The sequence below is a fragment of the Argiope bruennichi genome, chromosome X2 (genome assembly GCF_947563725.1).
Source record: "Argiope bruennichi chromosome X2, qqArgBrue1.1, whole genome shotgun sequence".
Lineage (NCBI taxonomy): Eukaryota > Metazoa > Arthropoda > Arachnida > Araneae > Araneidae > Argiope > Argiope bruennichi.
Window position 1 is genome coordinate 132,045,992 of NC_079163.1, and position 11,590 is coordinate 132,057,581.

Sequence of the window (11,590 nt, forward strand, 5' to 3'; positions counted from 1 at the left end):
TCAAGTATCTTCCTAATCATCTGGTCACTCACTATTCAATTTCTTTTCTAAATGTCTCGCCTACAAGCGATACAAGCATTTCCCATAATAACAATGAATAATTAAATGAAAATATAATCATGCTAACCATAGTTATAAAATTCATCAAATGTCCTGCTTTTAAAAGTCTTATACATTAGAAAAAAAGCTGATGAATGTCCTCACACTGGACTATAATAGTAGCTTAAAGTAGAATCTATAGATCAGTTGTAGTGATCTGGTCACATATCAAAATCATAATATCCATACCGAAACAGCTTTCGTCTAACTGCGAAAAAGAACAATAATCTAACATGATAAAATTCCACGACAGAGAATATTTAAACAAGTTACTAGAAAACTTACTAATCTAAAAGATTTATTAAATCTGCTGACTTTTAAAATTATTTTGTTACATATATGCGCTTTAGTAAACAAGTATTAGGAGTGTTCAATGAATGCTATCTGTCAGAAAATAATCTTTTTGTTGTAGATCTAAATTTTGGAGAATGAGGTGACAATACAAGTGCCGTCCTTGCCATCTGATCGATGTTCTAAGTTATGAAGTCCGTCCCAAAATAGTTATCATGCCATTATTTCAAACCAGGAAGTAATCAAGAGTAACTCAAAAGAAAAAATAGAAATAGAATAGATTTTGAATTCAAGCATTGTATTGATGTCCTTTATCGTATAATGACTGTTACTTCTGTTTATGACTTCGCATGACAGGATTTCTGGTGATAACGATTTTTAGACCGTCTTAAATCTGTTATCACTTCATGACGGCCACTTGGCATATGCAGTTTCTAAAAATGTATATAATTTTTGCTACTTTTGGTTCATAATAATAAAAAATAAAAAATTTTAAATCATATAGTTACCCTAAAGTTGAATATATTCCGGAAAGATACCAATGCTTAGATGTAGGATTTAAATAGACCTTATTATGATGATACTCCTCATGAAAATATCATACATTTTAACTTTCCTTTATAAATATATATATATATATATATATATATATATATATATATATATATATATATATATATATAAGTACATTAGCTTATAGTTTCCTTCAATTTATTCATATAAGTTCACAAATAAAAACTGAATTCGAATCATTGATATAAATTGTCATTTTGTTATATTTTCCCTTTTTAATGCAACTTTAAGACTATTTTGGGAAAACCTCCTAAGTTTGAACCCCCTCTCCGAATTTCCTCTCCACACCAATGGGAGGTCATTTGTCTCAGACGAATGAACTGTTGACACGCAGTTGAATCGGGTCTCCAATCCAGGAGCTCAGACAACAGTCGGGAGCGGAAATTTTAAAAACATTGTGGAAAAATAAAAATCGCATAAGTTTTTTTTTTTTTTTTTTTTTTTTTTGCAGAAAAATGGAGAAGAGGATTTTCTGAAAAAGTTTGACTGCATATAAAATTGTGTTAAAATTGATATTGGAATTGATAATTTTTAAAAAAATCGTTTTTAATACCTTGATTGCCGTGGGGGTCACCGATGACCGGCTCGCAAATAAATTGCATTGTAAGAAACATCATGGCAGTCAGTGTGTTAAATTTATCGGATGTTTCTTGGCAAGTATTGTATTTTCGGCGAAATATTTCTGACAGAGCCACAGTTTGTGGATTCCATATAATTATCTAAACAAGTGAAATTTCAAAGAAATCCTACATTTTTTATTATTATTTTGATGTGATAGCATTTAATTCCCTTTTCTTTTAAATACAGTACTGAAGGAGAAATGATTTGTTTTGAATCTCAATCAGTAATCTTTTTTTTTTTTTTTTTTTTTTGCTTCACTATTTTATCTCAACTTTGAGGGCGGGAAGTGATTATTAATTTTAAAAATATGATAATATGAATATAACTACAAATGCAATATATTAACTAGTAAAAAATAGATAACTTAGTTACAGAATTGAAATAACTCTGACACCTTATTGAAATGAAAACCAATGTACTTATTATTGAAAATAACAATATCTACATTATCTGTAAAATGGATGAAGTTAACTAACGTGAATTTCAAGTACTCTACCTAATCAATAGTGTCTCTAAAAATCTGCTTCTTTCGTATAGACATATATTCTTGATAAACCGCAAAATGAGCATTCTTATGAATTGAGTTAAACAGATAACAGCAATTATACCAGATGGCGCCATCTATTGTAATCAGCAAGAACATAAATAGATACCGCTAATCAATGAAATCGTGTATTTAAAAAAATGGCTATTGAGTATTTATGATTTTTAAACATATGAATTGCTTTCTAAAGATTTTTTGGATTTTGGAATAAGATATTAGACATTCTGTCAAAATTTTAGACTTTAAAAATTGTATATTGTCTGTACTGAAATAATCTTGTTGAATTCTATTCTTCAGACAGCTACTTTCATTTCTTATGTTGATGAACTTCTTTCAGATAATTATTCTTCTATATAATCCATTGTGATTGTATTTTTTTCTTCCTTCGTGATTACTGAAATCATTGAATGGATGCTGCAATATGATATTAAAATGAGTTATTTTTCTCAATATTGTTTTATTCTATTCACTACATAATGGTATCCAATAATTTTTCAGGAATGAAACTATTTCAGATTTTATGGAATCTTATTCAAGATTTATACTAGGATAAAGATACTTTTTCCGCTGTGTATGCATTTGGAGTTAATATTTCGCAATATTTTATTTTGAAATTTTATCAATAGATGGCAGTACGTAGTGTTTTCATTCGTCTGGAATTGAAATGCAATCGTCAAAAAAGTGTTTCCTAAGGACTTTACATCAACATCCAAATATCTTCTATTTTCAAATAGAATGAGCGATAATATCCAAATGAATTGATAAACATCAAGCCATATAAAAAAATAACGGGAATGGTCTTCCCGAGTCAATAAAGACGCATCCAATTGTGGGTAAGGCGCCATCGGAAAATGAAATATAGCGAGCATTTTTACAATCAAATATTAGTTGGAACACCTTTTCTCCAACCGATTGGAGTTGTAGTCACATACACATTTTCATAGACTGAAGTCGTTACGTTTATATGCTCAATCTTTTGATAGATTTGATTCAAATCCCACTGTTCTGTGTATCCAATCGCATCGATCTAGCTTTTTGATTTGTCTCGAGCAGATGGATTTGAAGAAAAATCTCTCTATTGGATCGAGTTTCGTTTTTGAGTTATCGGGATTTTCATAAAGATGAAATCATCTTTTCGTCCATTACAAAACTTAGCATATGAGAAAGTAAAAATGGAGTGCATTTTGTTGAAAATTTGCTTCATCTAAATAAAGCTGTCCTTATTTTCATTTTATTTAAATTTTCCAGTCCATTCAAATGCCTTTGATGCTCTTAATTTGATTTTTTTTTATTCAAAGTTTTCAATTGGAAATGGAATATCGAATTAAAATAGAACTCAACGTCAAACTTTTCACGCGAATGATAAAAGTGTTTCTACTTTTTGATAAACTTCCCATTTTTGGCGACCCGTTTTTCTCTCCCGAAATATTCATTTTCCTGGCAGTTAAACTATTATCCTCGAAATTTTAAAATGAATCCTTTGTTGCTTGATAAGGCAGAAAGATTTGAATTTCATGAAACCCGGAATTTATACAAAAATAGATTTACTTTTTCTATGCATGCCTTAGAAAAAAAAGTACTTTAATACTATCTCTTGTAACATAAGATATTTACAACATATTGCTCATATTTATATTGCGAGGATACTGTAAAAAGATTGTGAAACATTTTGTACTGTTAATTATTGTATTGATTTGGATATCTACTCGAGGCCAAATTGTACAAAGTGAATTTATCAGGTGAGAAAACTTGCAAAACATCTATGCCGTCATTTCTATTGGACGAGAAAATAATATGAGAAATAAAAACTACGAAACAAAATGAAAATGAAACTAAATTTTCAAAACACATCATCAAAAAAATAATAATAGCTAAATGTCAGAATTTATGTTACGTTATAGCAGAATATCAGAAATTTCAAAACGTTAATCCTTTAAAGATTGAAAGCGTTGTTTTTTTTTACTCTAAGTTATGATATCAAAAAAAAAAAAAAAAAAAAAAGAGAGAGATCCGAAGTTTAAAAGCTTCGATATAAGAAAGCGATATAAGAAATATTAAAAAAATATTTAAACTCTTGCACGATACGAAAATATTTACATATTTTTAAAACTAGAGAAAAAATTGTGAGATATTTAATTTGATATGAGTTAAAAAAATAATATTTGAATTTAAGATAAAGTAAAAATTATTTTCTGCTATAATATTTTCGAAAGTAGATACGTCAAAATTTAGCATAATTTTTAATTAAATAACTCCCGTATTCATATGGAAACAGTGAGAGCAAAAAAAAAAAAAAAAAAAAAAAGGATTTTTATTTGTGAAACCTTTTGCATTATTGATTTGTGCAATGTTAAGTAATTATGAATAGAAGAATGTGAGATGCTCACCATCATGAATCTCATGTTTGGAAGGGAGGATAAGATAATAAAAAAGTGCCGCTTCTAGTTTGAATGTTAAAAAACAATTATTCCCTTAGTTTCTAAATCACAAATGTGCTTGTACTATCAGATATTTGAAAATTGTCTTGTTGTACCTAATACGATCCAAAAGTTTAGAAAATAATAAGAAAGCAAAATTTGAAAAGTCAGCAGTAAAATTCTTTTGTCGAGAATTTGTTATCTTTCACAAGATTTTGTGGATAAGGGTAATGTTAATAATTAAAAGCGGGAAATGCGATCTTTACAAAATGTAAGCATTCTGATAAAATTGATCACCGATTGAATCTACTCATTCATCTGAATCTTTTTGTTGGAAATGAGAATAAAAGTTTTTTTACTGTTTTGCAATTTTTCATTAACTAAAATGAATTCGTTCGAATCATAGTATTCTATTAATATTTTAATGCATTCAGTGATGATAAAATCTCTTATTTTTTTACAGGAAATAGATTTGACGGGGATTAGCATTCGATTTGAAGGTGAAGGAGGAAAAACAGCTTGAAATTTTCTTGGAAAAGGGATGGAAATTTTAAACTTTCGGTGAAATTTCTGGATTTTTTCAGTCTAATTGCTTATGAAACTTCCTGTGGTTTTTCGAGAGAATGAACGGATTTAAAAATTATAAATCACGGAAATGAACCAAAATAATTACAGATGATTTTTTAACATTATTTAAATAGAGAATTCAAAAGAAATTCAGAACAAAAAAAGCAGGGGGAAAATGCAGAAAATCAAGAAAAAATTCATTGTTTATGTATTCTGATTTGCACCGTCTTTATCGAATTGATATATATTTGAAGCAGTAATATAAACTATTGGCTCATCCTTAAAAAGTAGCAAATTTTTGAATCTGATAGTAAAAGTCGTTTTTGGCGAATACGAGAATTGCATGCATATAAAACGAGATCAAACAGAAGTATGCTTCGTTGAGGCAACACATTTTTCTGTCCGAAAATTCAACGGTTTCAACAAAATGTCAGTATGTATTTTATAAAAATACCGACTTGAGAATGTGTTTTTCTTTGCACAAGTGTAAAATAAAATATCATGCTCATTTATCAAATATTGGTAATTGATGACCAAAATGGCAAATCGAAGGAAGGGGCACACGCCCTTACCCCCTCATCGCAATGTTTAAGTCTTTGTCAATATTAAACAAAATGTAATCAGTTATAAAAATATTTCACTTAATCAAAAATTACATCCATTTTTACATGTCAAAAAGTACACACTAACAAGTCTTTGCTTCAAACATTTTTCAATTTTTTACCTTCTTTTTTTCCCCATCCGCCTCTTTTTTTCCCCTAGAAACAATAAAAATAATAATGCATTTGAAGGAAAACGTAAAATTATTTATTGAATTTAAAGAAAATGTTCGAAGAAGTCATTGCGTGGTTAAAAAGTCATTGAAAAATATATCAACAGCAAAAAGATTTAATATTTTCCAAGAACATAAATATCAAAATGGTTTATTGATACAGAAATAAGAATTATAGTACAAGAGAACAAAGAAAATCTAGTTGCAAATTCTGTCAAAAACATCGCAAAGCATCTTGCATACATCAGCAAGGATAATAAGCGCAAGCACTCTAATGACTCTTAAGGAATTGAATGTATTAAAAATTCTAGTCTTTTATTCTTAAATCTAAAAGATTTCTAAGCAACGCATTCGTCATCAATTTAAGGAATTTTGCGTGCAGTCTGCGATATATCTTTGAGCGATTCAATGCCCAATGATTCGGGTATCACATAGTAATGAGCTTATCCGTCAAAAGAAACGGCCGTACTTTCTCCCTTTAGATGAGAAACAAATTGAAAAGGAGTTAATTCTTTTATTTCCTGATCGAATTTTGTCTTTTTTAATATAATGAAATTATAATATATTGATGAATTCCAGAAAGTGTGTTTATGGAATTGAAACGTCCATATTCATATTGATTGGGCGTAGACAAATTATCGGGAATAAATCGTAATTATTATTTTTAAAAAAGGAAAAAAATTGCTTCAACGTATTTGCAGAAACAGATAAATACTGCAGGTGTCTGGGCAACTGCTAATATTTTTAGCGCCTTCAAAACAAAATAGTTTGATTAATTTTAATTTACTATCTATATAATATTACATATAAATAAGGTGTGTTTCAAATTTTTAGGGACACCATATAAAAACATAAAATCGGAATAATTTTTACCTAATATCTGTAAAAACTTCTTTGAAAAACATGAAAAATTAAATATAATAAAATAATCTAAAATAATTAAATAAATATCAATGCTAATAAAAGAAGAAAATAGAAAAAAAAATGCCAAATTTGTGTTTCAAATTTTTAGGGACAGCTAGATGAGATGGTATACAAATTCAAGTTAAATCTTTATTATTGCTCATTTTCATTTACTACCAGTTGTTTTAATAACTTAAAAAGCTTATATTGAAAACGTCCACATTAGTACTTAATTTTTTGCCGAAGAAATATGGCTACAGGTAAATGGTTATCAGATCTTGAAAAAGGCCAAATAAAAGCTCATTACAACGAAAAAAAGTCTTTGAGAAATATTGCGGTCCTCATAAAACGTTTAAAACGTGCTGTGGAAAATTATGTGAAGCAGTTAAATGGGAAATCAACTGCCATTCAAAAGCGAGGACCTAAGCCAAAGCTCGATTCACGTACCCGCAGGAGAATTATTCAGAAATGTGTAAATGGAAAATCATCAGTACGAAAAGTAACAAAAGAATTGAAACTGGGATGTTCTTACACTACTGTTTGGAGGTCAATCAAGAGAAATAAAAACATGAAATATGCGTAAAAGGCTTGCAAACCACCACTTGCCAAACAACACAAATTACAACGTTTATCCTGGGCAAAGGAACACATGCATTTCAAAGATGAGTGGATAGAAGTCATGTTCAGCGACGAGAAGAAGCTTAATCTAGATGGGCCAGACTGTTGGAGATATTACTGGCATGATCTAAGAAAAGAACCAGAGATTTTCTCCCAAAGGCAAATGGGCGGTGGATTTGATATGATTTGGGGAGCTTTTAGCTTCAATGGTACATGCGAACTGGCATTTGTGAATAAAAGAATGGATTCTGATCGATACCAAGAAATGTTACAAACACATTTACTTAATGCAAGACCTGAAATATGTGGTCCAAATTGGACTTTTCAACAGGATAATGCATCTATCCACAGCTCAAAATCAACAAAAAAGTGGTTTAGAGATAACAATGTGAAAGTTATGGATTGGCCAGCCAGAAGCGCCGATCTAAACCCCATTGAAAATCTATGGGGTCTTTTGGCAAGAACAGTTTATGAAGAAGGCGCCAATTTCATTCGAAAATGCAGCTTCAACAAGCAATAATGGTATTCTCTGGATCCAACACTTCTTCAGAACCTAATATATTCCATGCCAAACCGAATATATGATGTCATCAGAAAAAATGGTGCTAATATTGAACGGTAAAAAAGTTTAATTTGAAGTTTTGAAGCTTTTAATTCCACTGTCAATAAAAATTTGAAACACAAAATTTGTGCTACTCTTTTTTTTAGTCATTTCAAAGTTGAAATTTATTTGTTTAATCTAAATTATCTTAGAATATTTATTTTTGTTATTTATCTAACTTATTTCAGAAATAAATGTCAAATATTTATTATTTACGCTTTTATTTCCATTTTTACTGGTGTCCCTAAAAAATTGAAACGCACCTTATTACAATGTAATATTACAATGAATTAAAATAACAATGTATTTAATTGATTCTTACCTTAAAAAGAGTCTTTCGAATACAAATAAAATTAATTAAAAATACTCGAGTATTTTTGGCAAAAAAGAAAGCCTTTTATGTCGTCAAATACAAAGTTTCCCAGAATAAGGGGTCGACCACTTAGAAAGATTGGAGGCTGCAAACAAAAATGAGAAGCAAATTTTTCTGATATTTAAACGATACTTGATTTTAACATTGAAAATGAAATGAATGCACAAAATGGGATGACACTGAAAATAATCTTTAAGATAATTGTTTATTTAACCTATTTGATAATCCCGCCAAGTGTGTTTGATAAAGGGAATCGATTCCAAATTATCAATATTTATTTTATGTTTGGATAAAAAGTAATGGATATAACTTTTATTATTATTTCATTTGTGTTTTTTAATTGATTTGCGTAAATTTTATCTTTACTTTTTTAAGAACGATATCAGTGAAATTTAAATTTAAATTTTCTTTCTACGCAAGCATTTCGAATTTCTTATTTAATACCTTTTTAAAATGCATCAAATTTTCTGATATATAATACATAAATACATATTTTTTAGCAGTTTCGTGGCCGAAGAGAGAGAAGACATTTTGAATTTTTGAACTTCGCTTTATTCCATCCCGGGAGGCATCATTTATGTACAAGCAAGAAGCGATGAGATATGTCAATCTACATCACAACACAAGAACAAAAAGAGCCAAGGAGATATTTTTCCCGGTGATTATATACCATTGGATTCAGATAGGGATTTCTTTACACGTGTCGATTTAGGTAAGGGAATTATAGGTATCTTTTAAAAGAATTTGTTTAGGTTGACAGATTTTTATCCCTTCACTAGGAACCACTGCAACCTTAGCAATTTTACAGAGCTTCTGTAGCATTAATTAAATAATAAAGGTGAAATAAGAGAGAATTAATACAGGTTAAATTAAGATGGAAATTAATTCGGATTTAATTGAGTTTTAGAGATACATTACATTATATATATCCATTTGGTTCCTTTTCAATGAAAGAGTCATGCGTATTTAATGTTCAGTTAACTCTACTAATGTTACAAGCGAATGGCTATCTATTGGTGCATTATAGGTCCGAAAATTTGATTTAAAGACATCAAATTAGCCACTATATATTAGGAAATGTCCAACTCTAAGCAAATTTTTGGTATTTAATTGCAATTAATAAAAAATGAAGCAAAAGTGAGTGAATTAAACATAATTTATGGAAATATTATAGCATATAAATATTTTTGCGCTGTCGTTAAATTCCCAAAAAATTATTTTCAGTAATGCAAATTTAATTGGGCAACTTTTCTTTCATTTCAAAAATTGTGTACAAATATTTCAGACCTCATTTGAAACATTAGATGTCATAATTGAACTTGAAGTCAAATTCTTTTCATGGTTTCGTCAAATCTTTAAGTCTTTTGTTTTTCTTCAGCTGTTCGTGTTTTCTTTTTATTCAAGAATTTGACTTTATCAAATTCGAAAAATACCTTATAGATTTTATACCTGACGAATATTAGAATTTATTTAATAAAAGGTATTTTTTATTCCCTGATTAGATTTGTTATGTGATGTTTATTAAATATACGAGATTTTTATAATTTATAAAGCTCTAAATATGATTGATTGTACATCTCATAGGTCCTTTTTTTGCATTATAATTGAAAGCACTAATAAATGATGTCATTCATATATGCGGCATTGAGACACCTTATAAATGCTAATTTTTTTTTCCTATGCTAATATTCTGAGCTTATAATAATTTCTATTTCAGAATTGGAATTATCCATTTAGTATGAAGATGATTTGAATCACTTCTGTGTTTTTTAGATATATTTAGTTGTAATTTTCATAAAACAATAATCTTACGCAGTTTTACATCCACAATAAGTATTTTATGCAACTGTTTATTATAATTTGTTTTAATATGACCTTAATAATTACTAATGCTTAATTGTTTCACGTTTAAACAATGATAATAAATAAATAATCTAAGTTTTCGACAGTCATTGTACTTAACACTTTTATAACGGTCAAATGTGATGCAAAACATTTATATCTTTTTATGTATGGAAATTTAGTTCAGATAGAAATCAATTTTTTATGGTTTGTTTTTCTAATTTATTGTTTAGTTGTCTGTTTCAGCTAATTAAAAGTGAAATCCAAATTTGAATTGAAATAAAAATCTAAATTCAAATGGATTGACATCAATGCAAGAAATCTGACAGCTGATCGCCGAAAGGGTTTAGTTTGTAACAGCATGTAATAATAATTCCAAAGTCTTATCATTTCAACTTCGCTGCATTTTCAATATTAGCTCTGATTTCATGGGGAATATGCAGATTGTAGCTCATGCCGATGACAGATTCAATTCACAATTTGATGTATCAAATTTTATTGATTTAGCATACAATGAGAAAGTACAGTAATCGTCGAACTCGAGATTTTAACGAATCTCCGAGCTTCAAATCTCCTTGAATCCTCAAAACACGTTTTTGGAATTATGTCTATCTGTGAACGGTGATAATTTGAAAACATTTTGAGATTGAATGATAAAATTCAGTATAGACAAAACGTGCAAATTTCTATCGAAATTTGAACAAAAATCTATTCAGAGGAAGTCTGTCTGTTCAAGTACAAGAAAACTAAATAATTTCAAAACGTTGATTGGTAAAAGTTTGTCATCTCCAATGTCGACCCATATCAAATTTGAATTCAATCTGTTGTACCGATCTGTACTGTCTCATACATATAAAGTCAAAAACGTCAGGATTTAAATGACGTGATTCTATACCAAATTTTGATCGACCTTCAAAATACACACTCAATTTTCTGGTAACCGCGTATTAGGGATAAATCGCAAAATATCCCACTCTAGATTCACGCCAAAGATAACTGATGTTCGCTAGTGGCATGCACAAGCACTCGCATATATGACTCTCATATATAAAATTATCTAGTAACTTAACTATGTGGGAAAATTTAAGCACTTGTGTCTCAAAGGTCCACACTTTTATATGGGATTCCACATTTTTTTCAAAGTATGCGAGAAGATTTCATTCCCACTGGTTATGTGTCGTATTCGTTTGCATTCGGATAGTCATATAGACAAACTTAATGTAACTAGATTTCATTCAAAATTTGATAGAAATCAGCAAATTTGACATCACTTGTCTAGCTCAAATTGTTTTGGGGTCATTTTGTTCACAGGCAGGCAGACATAATTTCAAGAATGTGCTTTTCTGGGAGACTAGTCAAAATTAGGAGT